The 16,843-nt window shown below is 38.2% G+C and overlaps 1 long non-coding RNA gene across 1 annotated transcript in view; it reads left to right on the top strand.

The window, feature by feature from the left end:
- Positions 1-530: 530 nt before the first annotated feature.
- The window catches only part of LOC113981702, a 33,289-nt gene continuing 16,976 nt past the window's right edge, over positions 531-16,843 (top strand). The window contains exon 1 of the long non-coding RNA XR_003538507.1: positions 531-616. This is a non-coding gene — a long non-coding RNA (uncharacterized LOC113981702). The remainder of the gene's footprint in view (positions 617-16,843) is intronic.

Below are 16,843 nucleotides of genomic sequence, written 5' to 3'. Positions count from 1 at the left end.
TATGCTTAGAAATACTCGCTGCTGTGGTGGCTCGTGATCCAAGGAAGTTTTAGTGGAAATTGATTTCCAGCTGCGGTAGAGCATCAAATAAAAGCTAAAGAGTAGAAATTTTAGGTGGTAAGCAAAAGATTTGTCCTTTTTAAAAGATATAAGAAAGAGGGTATGAAAGTGTGAGATTTTGTGATTTTTAAATTGCATCATCATCTGAATATCATATCACAGGATGATGAGGAGGCTGTCAGTCTTCTTCCTGTCCAGCAGAGGATTATTGGAGCCCCTTACAAAGAAAAGTACTATATATTTTGTTGTATCTCTCTATTAGTAAGGCAGCACCAGAGGTGACTTGAAAGAGGGTTTTAAGGTGAGATTCGGCTGTTCGGGGGTTCCTGTGGCCATGAACACCTAAACGCTGCCTTTTGAGGAGTCAGAAGCCCTCGGCAGGCAAACAGGTGAGCAGAGAATGGTACCAAGAGCAATCAGGGCAGATTTAAAGGGCTCCAGAGAGCGTGTGGAACAGAGGTGTGGCACGTCAGTGAGGACATCTGGGAGGAGGAAGGGCTCCTCTCTGACCATCTGGGAGCAGCCAACAGAGGCAACAAACAGACTCAGAAAGCAGGTAAGGTAGAGCAACGAGATCCTTTCAGCCTCAGTCTTTTTAACGTATTAGTTTAAGCTTCCTCATTTATGATGTTGACATGTCATACAGCTTGATCCCCTGTAGCTGGTGGAGTCATTGAATCAACCATGTCAGAGGCCTCCAGGTAGACAGACCTGTTGATGGCAGATGCAACTCTTCAGGTCACAGGTTGCCAGGAGTGTCTGATGCCTCTTGCAAGACTGGGGCAAACACTTATTTTGCAGAGGGTGTGCTGTGGTTGAAGAGCTGTGTTGCCGCGTGAAGGAGCTTCGGGAAGAAGTGAACAGGCTGGGTAGTATTCCAGCAAATGAGCGAGATTTTGACTGGTTATTTTCAGAGACACTACAGCCTCAAGACTCTTGGGGGTCTTGACTCTCCATTGTAGCGGAGAAGCAGGTGAACCCTACAGTGTAATTAATCAATGGAATGTTAGTCAAGGGTTTGTTAAAGATGAAAGCTGGAAGCGGATCACTGCATGTACCAGGAGGAAGGTTCCTCCTCCTCAAAATTTGACAGGTAGGACTGGTGCCTTCCGCAAAAGTTATGAGGCTGTGGAACTAGAAGGCCAGACAACTGATGAGATGGGATAAGGTCTCATCTATCTGGGATAGTGGGGTCTTCTAAAACAACACAACCTGTACCTCCTCTGTTAAGAGGAATAGAAGGGTAGTTGTAATAGGTGACTCCCTTTTAAAGGGAATGAAGTGCCCAATATGCAGACCAGACAACTCACAGGGAAGTCTGCTGTCTTCCAGGGGCTCAGATAATTAAGTGGTCTTCCTATATCCTATTGAAATAAGTAAAACAAGAAGGGTGAAATTCCAGAATTTTGAAGTCTACAGAACAATTTGTATCAACTTCACTTTTTAACGTAGATATTCAACAAGCTAAAGTTACTAAAATTTTTGATTTGGCTAAGGTCAACATTTCTTTGTATAAAAAGCATTTGAAATAATTAGGAAAGGGAAATAAAAGTGAATTCTGAAGTGAGGTGACTACCTTCTCTCATACATGAGCATCAAGTTTTTCCAGTATGTAAACAGTTTTTCCTGTTGTAGGCAGGTCTAAAAAGATAAAAGCTAAAACAGCATACAAACAAGTCCTATACTTTTTAAAATAATTTTTTTTTAATGTAGTTTAAAACATATCTCAGCATTTTTCAAGTATTTGTCAACCTTTCAAGTAATTACCTAAATAAACATATCAAACATTTGCATTTTCTGTTTGTTTCTTTTGTATGTCATACACTCATCCTCTCTAGAAGATATTTAAGAAATTTAATTTTAAGAAATGTTGAAATCAGGGCATGTCCAAGAGCACAAATTCTTTATATGTATGTTTTTACTTTGAGCCTGCATGCTTGATTTGGGGCTAAAAAAGGAAATAAAGTGAAAAATTAAAATGTTGTTGAATCTCAATGTTCTGTATTACACATGTCAAATATTTGCACAGACAGATGTATTTTTCCAGAACATTCTTTAAATAAGAGAAAAAATAGTGCTGGTATGGCTGCTCACTTGAGAGAAATTGCAGAGGACAGGAACATACACAGTGCCAGCAGAGAGTAAAACAGAGATGTAACTTTCAAAAGACCTTGAACAAGTATCTACCAATTCCTTCAGGAAATCTTAAAAATATATCAATGGAAAAAAATTTTCTTAACTTTGCCCTTTTTCAATTCTTAGTCACAGTCGTATAAAAGTAGTATCTTTCTTAGGCAAGTGGCTACAACCTATGGCAAACAGTGCTACTTTTGGAAGAAAATTCCACTCATTCTTTACTGGAAACATTAGTTGTATACACAGTTGTCAATGGTATCCAGAACTAAACCCATTTAATGCCTCTAGTACTTTATAAACATCCTGAATCTTGTTTTCCCATTTACCTTTAGTTTAATCATTATCTTTTGCTCTGACCACTTCACATTTTGTTATTCATATGTCACTTCACATTTTCCCATTTAAGTTTTCAGGGAAGAAAAGTGCTCCTGGTTTCCTCTAGGATCTCAGTGCTGTCAGTAAGTGCTTATGGCAGTCAGGAACTCTGCCTCTTGGTGCAGGTCTGGATATGATGAGGGAACAACCTCCAGTACAGCCAGAGGGAACAATTTATGATGTCATCTCTTAAATTTCAACTCTGGACTACCTGGAGCAGGGTGAGCTTTCAAGAGCTGCGGCAAGTAATGAGGCAAAAAGGTGAATTCCACAAAGACACTTATCACCTGCAAATTAGCAGAGTGAAATCTGGAATTGTCATTGTGTCAGGTAAATCATACTTTCTTCTTGACTTTGCAGGATGAGCAAGCTATATAGTATGTTGAAATTCTCTTTAATTACTCTTAGCAGCTGTAAAAAAAGAACTAAATTTTAATTGAAAAGCACAAAATTAAAACAGTGTAATAAGAAAATAAGGACTAATTACCACATTTAAAAAAGCCCTTAATATTATGGCAAATCTTATGCTTTCAGAACCCAGGATAAGGATACTCTAACTTCACAGGTCTGTCACTTAATTACCCAATAAAGCTAAAACTGAGATTAAAATCCTATAACCTAAATAATAAAATGAAAATATTAATTGAAAATCTTGGCTTTCTTGGGCAATATTTTGACCTTTACAGTTTGAATAAACAAATACTCAATACCTAGAATAAATATGGCTGGTAGAATACTTGATGATTAAAACCTTTTTTCAGCATTTGATGATGAGAGGACTAAATGGAAAAGTAAGATAACAATAAAAATAATTCTGAAATATCTAAGATAGTTTTTTTCTTTTTTAATGGAAAATAAATTGAAAACATGTTACAAATGTCTCTCTTTTTTTGCCCTAGAAACTCTCTGAAAAATAGAGTCTTTTTGCATAAGCATAATTATTAGAGAATTTTATAAATTTGAGTTTGTTAAAAATGCAAGAAATTATAAAAATTTCCCCCTTTTTAATTAATCTAATATACTTTATTTTACTCTTAAACGTAGAAAATCTCCTTTCTTCTTATTTAGAAAAATAAATTTCAAAGCATAAACCCTATTTCAAACCGAAGAATATCAGCAGTAGTACTTTTGCTAGAAGTTTTAGTGCTGCTGTTTGGACTGAGGCTATTTTATTTTTACCTTAAAAGGAGTTTCGCATGTTCCTTAATCTTTAGAACAGTTTTCCTGAAATATCTTTATCTGACAGCCCTTGCATCTATGTTAGGATAGTCTCCTTGGCTCCTCTGACACAAAAGTGGGGTACAACACATTCTAGTAAGCTGACTTGAATCTTCTCTGCCATGGGCTTCAATCTTCACAAGAAATATATTCATCCAGCAGTAATGGTACCTAAACTAAGCCTCCTGACACCAAAGTAGCACTTAGCTGACTGGTGACATGTTCAAAGTTCTTGAAACAGAATGGCATTTTGGAAATGTGTTATGAGTGTCAGAACATTTATTTTCTGAAATGCATGGCTAAATCCTCAAGTTCATCTCCATATCCTGTAAGAAATGTTAGTGTTTTTCTGTTTGCCTTCTTCAAAAAGCAGTATAAGGTTTAATGTTTATCACAGTCCTATGATCTCTTTCAAAGTCTGGTTTCTGGAGTACATTAACCACTTGGATTTTGTAGCGTGACTACATTTTAAACAATGAGGTTCAAAAGCCTGCATAGCAAGGAGGACTTTTCAGAAGATTTGGGCATTATTTGACAGATATCTCCAGTTTGTCCCTGTATATCTATTGAAAGGAGGTGTGTGAATTATATGGACAGTAAAATCTTAGTATTTCTGAGTTCATAAAGTTTAGCTTTGCCTTATACAACATCTAATTTCATTTTTGTCTTAATCCCTGCAATCTACATCAGCTAATCCTTAGGTATTTACCTTACCTTCTCAAAGATGGAAGACATCAGTCCTCCTCAAACCAGAAAAATTTAGAAAACTTGTGAAAGAAGAAATAATACCACAAGCTGATCAAGTGACTTCATATGTATCTGTTCCTTTTATTCAGAGAAGCAGTGTAGCTTTTTAAAGCAGAAATTTCATTATTAGCAAGTTGCAGAAAAATATAATTTTTTAAAAATCTATACAAATTTGCTCCCCAGTCTTTTAAAACATCAGAAATGGTAGCTTTAAGACTTCCAAAGTGGTGAGAAAGAGAGACCATTAATTTCTTCGTGTATGTAAATTGACTGCTAAGAATAAATTCCCATGCAGTCCATTCTGTAAATATGTTCAAACAACTTGTGTATCAGTGAATAGAGTTGACATTTTAATTTGTTTAGTGTCAGGTGCAATACTAGCTCATTTGGGACTAATTTCTAAAATCTTGACATGCCAGGTTGGGTGGAGCTTTGAGCAATTTGTTCTGGTAGAAGGTATCCCTGCCCGTGGCAGCGGGATTGGATCATTTAAAGACCTTAAATGATCTTTAAGGTGCCTTCCAACCCAAACCATCCTATGATTCTATCCTTTTAAAATATTAGGTCAACTTTTACAGAACTCGGCCTGAATTACTTTTGCAGAATTAGGTTAGTAATACCGCTTTTATTGCTCTCATAGATTACTGTCTTTATGAATTAAGTTTTTCTGTGTGTGAATGTCCAGTTGTCATAAACTGTCACAATACTCTTGTTTACTGAGTGGAAAATAGCTTCCTTGCTTGGAGATAAGGTGAAGAGCAACACAAAATCAGTAAACTCTCTTGTCTCACTGACATGCTAGTATTACTACTCCTTCAGTGATTTATGTTTTATATCTCATTACATACGTCTAAAGGTAATTAACTCTAGAGGTATCTTTAAGGGATTACACACATAGATTACCTACAGGTAATCTATCTGTGTAATCTACAGCTTCTTATTCTGGCACAAGATTATTTTAGTAATGTAGTCGATGGCCTTTATCTTGCAGGAGGTGTGCACTGAACAGAACAGTTTCAAATCCTGGGGGGGATCTTGAGGTGATCTGTGACCTCATACTTTTTTGATGCATGTTGAAAAGTAAAGTGAACTTGTGCTGTGTAATTTATGTATTTTATTAAAAGGATAACAAGGATACATAAACTTAGCTGTATTAATCTAAATTTACTAAGACTACTTATTTCCATTTGGTTTGTGAGAGACCAAATGCTAGCTCAGAAAAGTTGTAAATCACCTCACCTATTTTATGCTTTTATCTTTTCCTGAAGGCTCATGCATCTTCTTGAACTCCCTTTAGGTCACATAGTAAAGCATCTTGTCTTCTCTGAAAATGTATATCAGCTATATATTTTCTCCTTATATCTTACTATTTAATGTTATTGACACTCTTTTTGATTACTCTTTCCATGATAATAAAATAAAATAATTAGGGGGAAAAAAAAGAAATCTTGCAGTCTTAATACTGAATTCCTTCCAAAGGACTGCACAGCACTCTGGAGCATCAACCTCTTCTCCCACTTTTGTATCATAACCAAACTTGCTGAGGAGGCACTCTACCCCTTCATCCAAGTCTTTTGTGAACACTTTGAGTAGTACTGGCCTCAGTATTGACTCTTGTGGGACTCCACTAGTTACCAGCCTCTAGTTAGAGTCTGTGCCATCAGTCACAGCCCTCTGGGGTCTGCCATTCAGCCAGTTCTCAATCCACCTCACAGTCTGCTCATCCAGCCTACACTTCCTGAACTTGTCTAATGCAGGGTACTGTTAAGTCCATATCCTCATAATTTCATTAATTAATTTTCTCATTGAAGATAAATTTCTTCTTGCTGCAGAAGGAAAAGGACAAGGATGAGGATGCTGGCCATGGTGTGACTTGGATTATCTATGGAAGACTAGTGACTAGGTTTACAGATAAAAATGATCCAAGTCTCAAGAGGCCTTAGAAAATAACTGCTTATCAGGGAAAGAGTGAGAGTTGTTGATTCAGAACAGGGTCTGCCTTTCTTTGAAGAAATCATTCCTTCTTTCATAGAGTTTCTCCTTAAAAAATCCAGCAGTGCCCTTTACTCTTATGGGTATTTCTCATCTGTAAAGAAAGTTACTGCAGAGGGACAACCAGCTGCCTAGGATTACAAATTACAGCAGACTTGCATTAGACAGGTCCCTGACACTGCTGTTTCTCAGAGGTCTTTCTGTTACAGTTTAGTGTTGATGCATCCTTTTAAGTATGCCACACTGCATTAATATCTCCATTTTTTAATATATTTTATACTGTTATTTATGTTGCTCTTTGGAAGACACGTCAGCCTCTTCCTCCTATTTGAAAATATTAGTATCCATAATTTGCTCAAATAGAATAAATCACTGTCACTTTATTACTTTATTTTACTTCTTTAGAGCCCAGCCCAGAAGTTTTAAGTCAAATGATTTTTATTTGGGGTCAGAGTTTGCTAGTTCTATAAATTTTACCTTGTGTCTTATCATCTCACCATCTTCTATTAATGGAGCAAATAAAACAAGGCTGTGAAGTCTTAATAGAAAGGTTTGTCATAAAAAGAATACACTTACTCTTGAAGCTGGACATAACTGATTATTAAAATAGTGCAAGAATTCTTCTCTGTTTAAAATATGCCTGTCTGTCAGTCTCTAAAATTACTTTTATTCTAATTCAATAAATTCACATATTAGCAGTAAACATTATCTGAATCTATTTGTAAAACTTACGTGAAATACAATTTAATGTTTACCTTTTTCTTTACATGCAGAATTCCAGCCCTTTGGTTTAAATCTGTATTACAATGGCAATGTTACCAAGCGTGCTGTGAGTTAAAGACGAACACATTCTTGTAATCAAGATATATTTGAAAGGTTTAGCAACATTCTTTTATAAGCATATTTTAATAGGTGCTCTACATTTTAAATTATTTCTTTTGAAAGCTGGGTTACTGCAAAATCTTCCAATGACCTTTCAGATGTGCAGTTTGCAAAGTCCCTGAAGTGATGCAGCAATAGCCATTGCACTGTTACAAATCTCCTTTGCAATTATAATGCTATCTGTGTATGCATTGGAACTGTTGACAAAACCACCTTACAATTTTCTAGAATGCCCATTTAGTCATAAGTGTTCCACAGTCCTGCAGTAGTTATTTAGATGTATTGGTTTTTTTTTTGTTTGGTTTGTTTTTTTTTCCTCATAGTGCTAAATTAGTTGATTCTTAAAATATTGATTTAGGCCCTTAGGGTTGCACACTGATCTAACCCACGCTTGATGAAAACTGAATTATAGATAAGCTCTCCCCCTTACTGGAATAGAATAGCTTAGGTGTTCAAAGAAAAGTTGGCGACCTATTAATTTTAAAATTGAAAAATTTACTTCTTAGCACTCCTAGAATTTCATAATACTTAAGGCACTCTAAGTTGGACAAAGTTAGCCACAAAAATATTTGAGCAGGCTGTCTTCTGAAGAATTCAAAATTACCTTTCATGCAATTTTTCATATAACTAGCAATAGTAATCTTTGCTCAAATCAGAAAAACATATTTCGTATTTTATAAAACAAAACTACCAGTCATGATAAAGGAGTTTATTTGTTGTTCTAAATTTTCAGTAATTACAGTTAATTTGAAAAACACAAATAGGAAGATCTAAGAGAATATTGAAATGGAATATTGCTAACATTCTATTAATATTAAGTGCCTTGTTTATTTACAATGCATTTGAATATAATTAGTATATTTATTAATATTTTACTGACAATATCCAAAATAAAAAGATATAAAGTATGTTTAAGGTAAAAAAACCAAATTATAGTCCAAATTTATTGTATCAATAATAGGGTAACATGAACATAACATCTAAGTCATGACAATTAGATGTAACTGCCTCGTGTATGAAAAAGGACTGATGTATTTCACTTGTGTACATGTTGAATTTATGTAGTATTAGAAATACAGAATTAATTAAAGTAGTACAAAGTAAAGAATTCAATCCTTTGATGACACAATAATGTTAAAGATATGGAATATGGAAAGGAAAGCCATATAGGAAAGGAGATTTGTATATGACGAGAGAAAGATCCTCTTTTTCCAAAAAGAAATTACCAGATATGCAAGGGAAAGATGTCAAACTGATGTTTGATCTATGAATTAGAATTTCAATTTGTCTGAAATTGCCACAAGAAACTTGTAAGAGCAGTTTCTCAGTTTGTGTGAACTCTATGTTATAATCCTAAGAATCAAGTAATTTACCTTATATTTTGTAAAAAAATCCCCAAACTGTGATTCTTTGGAGATGTTTTATTTCAAGGTACAAATTCTGAGCATTAGATTGCATTGAGATAATCACTGAACAGGAAGAAATAGGTAACTGGGGTAAATTTCTTTTTTATGTTTCCTTTTACGTCAGATATGTTGCATATCCTTCATAGAATTGTGCCATAATTCTTCCAACAGCGGAAGAATTAGGGTGGGTGTTTTTTTGCAAGAAAATATATATCGGAGAGGGCATCTTGAATCTTGCCCTTTTTGCCTTAATCTAAAGTTTAAGCTATGAATAGATCTACTGCAATATGAACAATCCGTGCAGGAGAAAGGAGATGGGGAAGAAGGCAGTTCTGTCACTGTTAGCTTCTTCATGATCTCCAGGTTAAAACTACCAGTATGCTAACACAATAATTAATATATTATATATATACTTTAACAGAGTTTGCATGCAACAAAGTTAAATCTTTACTGACTGAGACATGTGGGAGCTGGTGGTATAGACAGTGGCAGTCTGGGAATGATTAAGAGGGCCTACAGAGTCCTAGGAGAGGTGGTAAAGGGCTCTGCAGCTCAAGTATTTTTTTGTCAATCCTTTGGGTCAAATGAAAGGCATTCAAAATGGCCAAACAAATCTGGCAGGTTAACGACTAGTTCGACCAATGGTGCCATAGTCAAGGTTTTGGTTACACAGACTGTTGGACTCATTTTGCCATACCTGATCTACTGAGGGCTGATGGGGTTCATCTGACAAAGGGGGGAAAAAATATCTTTGGTCAGGGACTTGTCAGACTGGTAAAGGGGGCTTCAAACTAGATTTGTCGAGAGAGGACGGCACCTATCCAAGCCAATCCTGCCAGTCAGATGCCAATACCTGTAATGGATGCCTGGAACAGTGCAAAGGTATTTCAGATACTCCAGCCAGCAAGTCAGCTTTATCCAGGGCCTGACTCAGATGCTGATACACAAATGCACATAGTACAGGGAACAAACAAAAGGAAATAGAAACATACACACACCTGCATAGACATAGTATCAGTGGAATCACAGAGATGTGGTGGGATGGTTTCTGTGACTGGAGCATTGGAATGGAAGGTTTTAGGCTTTTTACGAAAGACAGGCTAGGGAGATGAGGAGGGGGTGTAGCGCTCCATACCAATGACTGCCTGGAGTGTATGGAACTCTGCCTAGTGAAGGATGAGGAACCAGCTGAGAGCTTGTGGGTTAAGATCCAAGGGAGTTTAGGGACAGGAGATGTTATAATGGGGATCTGCTACAGGACGCCCAATCAGGGGAATGGTGTGGATGAAGCCTTCTACAGGCAGATAGAAGCAGCTTCACATTCACAAGCCCTGGTACTCATGGGGGATTTCAACCACCCTGACATCTGTTGGAAGGACAAAACATCAAGGCACAAGCAATCCTGGAGGTTCCTCAAATGTGTCAGCAACAACTTCCTCACACAAGGGATTGAGAAACCAACAAGGAGTGGTGCCATGATGGACCTTGTACTCACCATCAGGGAGCAGCTGGTGGGGAATGTAGTGCTCCAAGGCAGCCTTGGCAGTTGTGACCACAAAAAGGTGGAATTCCAGATCCTCAGGGCAGTGAGAAGGACTAATAGCAAGCTCACTGCCCTCGACTTCACTAGAGCAGACTTTGGCCTCCTCAAGGACCAGGAGGTCCCGGTAGAATCCCATGGGATAGAGATCTGGAGAAAAGAGGGGACCCTGGTTGCTGTCTGATATTCAAGGATCACCTCCTCTAACCTCAGGAGGAAATTGGGCAAAAATGCCAGGAGGCTTCCATGAATGAATAAGAAGCTGATGAGAAAACTCAGAGCCAAAAAAAAAGCTTTCAGAAGGTAGAAATGAGAACAGGTAGATTGGGAAGAATACAGGGAAACTGTACAGGAACCTAGGGATAAAGTTGGGGAAGCTAAGGCCCAGTTAGAGTCTGGCCAGGTATATCAAGGACAACAGGAGGGGTTTCTATAGATATATTGTAAACAAAAGAAAAGCTAGGGATAATGTGGGCCCTCTCTGGAAGAAAACACTAGACCTACCTACCCTGGACAAAGAGAAGGCTGAGGTTCTTAATGACTTCAATGACTTCTTAATGACTCAGTCTTCAATGGCAAGTGCTCTACCTGCGCCACCCAAGTCAAGAATGGCAAAGGCAGGTACTGGAAAAATGAGGACGTTAAGCCCAGTGTACGAGACGATCAGGTTCAAGACCATCTAAGGAACCCATATATGCACAAGTCCCTGGGACCTGATGAGATTCATCTGTGGGTCCTGAGGTAGGTGGCAGATGAAGTTGCTAAGCCACTATCCATAATTTTTGAAAAATCATGGCAGTCAGGTGAAGTTCCCATGCATTGGAAAAAGGGAACTATAATGCCCATTTTTAAAAAGAGGAAAGATGAAGACCCAGGAAACTGTAGACCAGTCAGTCTCACCTCTGTGCCAGGCAAAATCATGGAGCACATTCTCCTGGAAACTATGCTGAGGCACATGGAAAACAAAGAAGTGATTGGTAACAGACAACACGGCTTTAGGAAGGTTAAATCATGACTGACAAATTTGGTGACTTTTATGACAGAGCTTCAGCACTGGTGGATAGGGGCGGAGAAACTGACGTTATCCACCTGGACTTATGTAAAGAATTTGACACTGTACTGCATGACATACTTGTCTCTAAATTAGAGAGACATGTATTTGAGGAATGGACCACTCTGTGGACAAAGAACAGATGGCATGCAAAGAGTTGTGGTCAATAGCTCGTTGTCCACTTGGAAACCAGTGAAAAGTGGTGTCCCTAAGAGGTTGCTACTGGGGCTGATGCTGTTCCACATCTTTGTCGGTAACATGGACAGTGGGATTGAGTGCACCTTCAGCAAGTTTGCTGATGACACCAAACTCTGCAGTGCAGTAAACAAGATGAAGGGAAGGGATGCCATCCAGAAGGACCCTGATACACTGAGAGGGGGGCTGATGGATTATCATGAATCATAGAATCATAGAATCAGCTGGGTTGGAAGGGACCTCCGAGATCATTGAGTACAACCCTTGATCCACTACCACCGTGGTTACTAGACCATGGCACTAAGTGCCACATCCAGTCTCATCTTAAAAACCTCCAGGGATGAAGAATCCACCACTTCCCTGGGCAGCCCATTCCAACGCCTGATTACCCTTTCTGTAAAGAATTTCTTCCTAATATCCAACCTAAACCTCCCCTGGCACAGCTTAAGACCCTCTTGTCTTACTGATAGCTGCCTGGGAGAAAAGACCAACCCCCACCTGGCTACAACCTCCTTTTAGGTAGTTGTAGAGAGTGATGAGGCCTCCCCTGAGCTTCCTCTTCTCCAGGCTGAACAACCCCAGTTCCCTCAGCCTCTCCTCATAGGACCAGCCTTGTTGCTTTTCTCTGGACCTGCTCCAGCACCTCAATATCCTTCCTCAACTGAGGGGCCCAGAACTGGACACAGTACTCCAGGCGTGGCCTCACCAGCACCGAGTACAGGGGAAGAATCACTTCCCTGCTCCTGCTGGCCACACCATTCCTGATACAGGCCAGGATGCCATTGGCCTTCTTGGCCACCTGGGCACACTGCTGGCTCATGTTCAGCTTCCTGTCAATCCAAACTCCCAGATCCCTCTCTGCCTGGCTGCTTTCCAGCCACTCTGTCCCCAACCTGTAGCGCTGCATGAGGTTGTTGTTGCCAAAGTGCAGGACCCGGCACTTGGCCTTGTTGAACCTCATCCTGTTGGAATCAGCCTAACTCTCCAGTCTGTCCAGGTCCCTCTGCAGAGCCCTCCTGCCTTCCAGCTGATTGACACTCCCCCCTAACTTAGTGTCATCTGCAAATTTGCTGATGGTGGACTCAATCCCCTCATCTAAATCATCAATAAAGATATTAAACAGAACTGGGCCCAACACTGATCCCTGGGGGACACCACTGGTGACTGGCCGTCAACTGGATGCAGCACCGTTCACCACCACTCTCTGGGCCCGGCCCTTCAACCAGTTCCTAACCCAGCAGAGAGTGCCCCTGTCCAAGTTGTGGGCTGCCAGCTTTTTCAGGAGTATGCTGTGGGAGACGGTGTCAAAGGCTTTGCTGAAGTCCAGGTAGACCACATCCACAGCCTTCCCCTCATCCACCAGGCGGGTCATCTGATCATAAAAGGAGATCAGGTTGGTCAGACAGGACCTGCCCTTCCTGAACCCGTGTTGGTTGGGTCTGATCCCCTGTCCATCCTGTAGGTGCTGTGTGATTGCACTTAGGATGACCTGCTCCATAACCTTGCCAGGCACTGAGGTCAGGCTGACGGGCCTGTAGTTTCCCAGGTTCTCCTTTGCCACAGTCTGGGATTGGAAAGGGTCCGCGACAGCAAACAGGGTTCAAGCGAAGTAAAAGATTGAGCTAGGTTGTTGCTGTGTGTACTCACATCCCAGAAAGCCAAAAAAATCCTGGGCTGCATCAAAAGGAGTGTGTCCAGCAGGTCAAGGAGGTGATTTTTCCCCTTTGCTCTTGAGAGATCCCATCTGGAGTGCTGTGTACAGTTCTGGTACCCCCAAATAAGAGGGACATAGAACTGTTGGATCAAATCCAGAGAAGGACCACAAAGTTAATAAGAGGACTGGAGCACCTCCCTTACAAAGACAGGCTGAGAAAGTTGTGACTAGATGATCTTTGAGGTCACTTCCAACCCTTAACATTCTACAATTTGATGATTCTATAACCGGGTAGGCCAATAAAACGTACAAATGGAAAATTTGAATTTTTCTAGAAAGAAATGTATGAAGCAATGGCACTGAACAGCCCTCATACAAAACACCTACCACATAAGTTGTGTTTACACTGTGTAGCAATTCTTGTCCTTCATCCCAAAGTAACAGATAATGCTAAAGAAAACTATTAAGCCGTGGCAAAGAAAGTAAATGATAGCATAGCACAAAGCTAGACCTAGAATAATTAGTTATGCAGAAGATAATCTGTCCTTAGAAGGACTATGCTATTATAACTATACTTTTTCTTGAAACCAAATATTGACCAAATAGTTCAAAGGAAAATGTATGTTTTATTATCCAGTGTAGATATGAATTACCTTGTTGCATTTGCACACACTGGTGGAATATGTGCAAAACTTTCAAAACTCAGACCACAATGAAAGCAAAAAAGGGTTTATGTAAGGTTTTGCAAGAAAAGACTTAAAAGGGAACATGTGGAAATATGAAGTGTATTGTGTACACATACATCATGGTGAACTTTGGCAGATAGATTTTTCTCCCTGCAGGCAAAAAAAAAAGTCATTAGCTTATGTTTTGCTAGGCAATAATGTGTTTATCCTGTGGCTGTCATGGCTGTCATGATCGAGGACAACATTCTAGATTTGTGCATTTTTCCACTATTCTTTGATCACAGATTCATCCGTCTGCCCATGGTTTCAGGTAAAACAGTAGCAGCGTTGTTTAACTAACTTGCTATATCATGTTGTTGGGCTTCTAGTCCAGATATTAATGAGTACTTCTCAAAATGAAATGCTTACAGACAGATCTGATAGGCTATTTCTTTAAAGCCATTTTAATAAATCAGAAAAAGGATCCAGTAACTGTACATGTTTTATATATACAAAAAAAGCTGATAAACTTTTCCCATATATATATTGGATTTATTATATTTCTCCAAAGCAATTTGACAAGCACTGAATTATACTCCCTTTCAGCTTCCAAAAGAACTTTAGTAATAAAAGCAGAAAAGTTGCTGCTGAAATTCATTTTCTTATAGATTTATAAGAAAACTGAAAACTGCTTTGATGTCTTTTGCATTCCCTTGCCATTTAAAAAAAAGAAAGAAAAAAAGAAAAAAGAAAAAAAGATAAAAGATAAAAGAACTTCTATTAAATTTAACAACACTCTTCTCCTCTTCCCCTGCTTCAAACCTTATTTATCTTTTATGAGGCCTGGGCATCTTGCCATAATAAAACTGCATAATATACTAGAGTTCTATAATCATTTAGTGGTTTCTCCTTTTTTTACCCTAACAACTCACTGTGGCACTGACCCTGCCATTTAAGAATTTGATTTGAATGGATCAAAACTTTAAGTAGTACAGCATGTAGTTCAATATTCAAAGCAGTGAACTTGGACAATTAAGGTACCTAATTTTCAGAGGGATTGCTAGCTCTACTTGCTGCTAACAGCATTCCTTGCAGCTTAGTTTTGCCTAAAAATAGTAACTGGGATATATATCTTTTCAGAAGTTGTGGGAAGAAAATACTAACATATATTAGAAAATGTATAAACATGTTACATATCCTTGAATGTATTAGATTTTCTTTTGTTATTGATTTCCATTGGATGGTTCTCCACAATAAAATTATTAATTTCTAGTGAATCAAAGTACTTCTGATTATATCTCAACTGAGGTCTTTTTTTTTCAGATTTCTGAGCATATAGACCTCTTTTACCATCTTATGCTACTTTCTTTCATTTAAAGGCATTCCATTGTCTCTGAGAAGTGGATCCAATGAAGTTATGGACAAAATTATTGATGATTTTGATTGAGTTGAAACAAACTATTAAAGGGGAGAGTTTTGTTCTGGTTTTGTTTGGATTTTCTCTTAATGTAGGCATCAGTAATGAAACTACCTACTCAGAGTATCTGTCCAGACCTCTTTTAAAAAGGCTGGAGAAAAAAAATAAACATTTGGAGTGAATGATCCTAATGAAAAGAAGAAAATTATTTCCAGTGAACATTTTCCTGAAATCTCCTTTTTTTCCAAGGACTATAACTGGAGTTAAGTTCTTTTGTCTTCACTAGAGTGTTTAATTTTAGATTACAAGAAACCCTCTCATTTTATCATTTTGACTTTAACACAAACATGAGATTTTTGCAAGTTATTTTAGCTGAATTACAGTATAACTCATTGAAATATTTATAAGCAACATAAACATCTGTATTCTAGACAGAAATATAAATGTAGGTTATAATTGCATTCAAACTGCTCAAAAGCTATTCCTCTGCTCAAAAGCAAAGGAAACAAGAGCAATATCTAAAGGATATCGTGGATACTGTCTTGAGAATTTTGAGCTTTAACTGTCTCCAGTAACCTGATATTGTATTCCTGCATTCATCAACTGAAGCTACACAGCAGTTAAAAACTATGAAAAAGAAAACAAATAATATAATACAGAAAGAAACCTGAGATACGTTTCTCTTGAATATGTTGAACGTGTAGTTTTGAAGGTCCAGTCAAGACAGTGGCTGGCAGATTAATTGCCATTACCTGCTTCCCAGACAGACAAAAAATGCTAAACTGAAGACTGCAAACAGAATAAAATTTGGTACTTAAGATCACAGAAATGGAGAAGACATAAGGGAACAAGGCTTTGAGAGGGAGTCAGATCATTTTAATAGATGTTATGCAACTCCATTCCAACCTTGAGAGAAAATCCACCTAGGAATTCTAGGGCTTTTTTGTTAATACAGAGTCTTTTTGAAACTTCTTCCATATTATATTTCCTGAGTTCCTAAACTCTCTGTTTTAAAATTGTGCAAGTGACATCAAGTAACCACAGGTTGCAATGCAGCATATAATGAAAGAGAAGTGAGATTTTATACCTATCTTTTTCTCTCTGTCAAAGATTTGAGCAGTGATGGTAAATTATTTCACACTAAATAGTAAACAGAAGTTTAAAGTCTGGTCTGGCAATTAAAGCACTAATCTGAGAAATGTGATGCCTACTTTAAGTTCCCTGATGTTCTGTAGACTTTCTCTGTGACCTTGAACAAATCACCTAGTGGAATTTTTCTTGCCTACATATAGTAGTCTGAAAACCAGGGAGACAGACCAACCAAGTTACCTAGGTTAATCTAGATATATCTAACCACTGGAGGATAATGCAAGCAGGCAACTTCTTCCATCTTTTTTAGGATAGGACAAATCACCTTTAGAGATAATCTCTCTCTCCTACAAGTAGTTTTGATAGATTCTGAAAGTGAGGTGAGACTTATCCCACTTTTAATCTTCCTATGCTTC

This window comes from Neopelma chrysocephalum, unplaced genomic scaffold (genome assembly GCF_003984885.1).
Source record: "Neopelma chrysocephalum unplaced genomic scaffold, ASM398488v2 Primary Assembly neopelma1_24, whole genome shotgun sequence".
Lineage (NCBI taxonomy): Eukaryota > Metazoa > Chordata > Aves > Passeriformes > Pipridae > Neopelma > Neopelma chrysocephalum.
The sequence above is the reverse complement of the archived record's forward strand: the minus strand, read 5'-3'. Positions and strand labels throughout refer to the sequence as shown.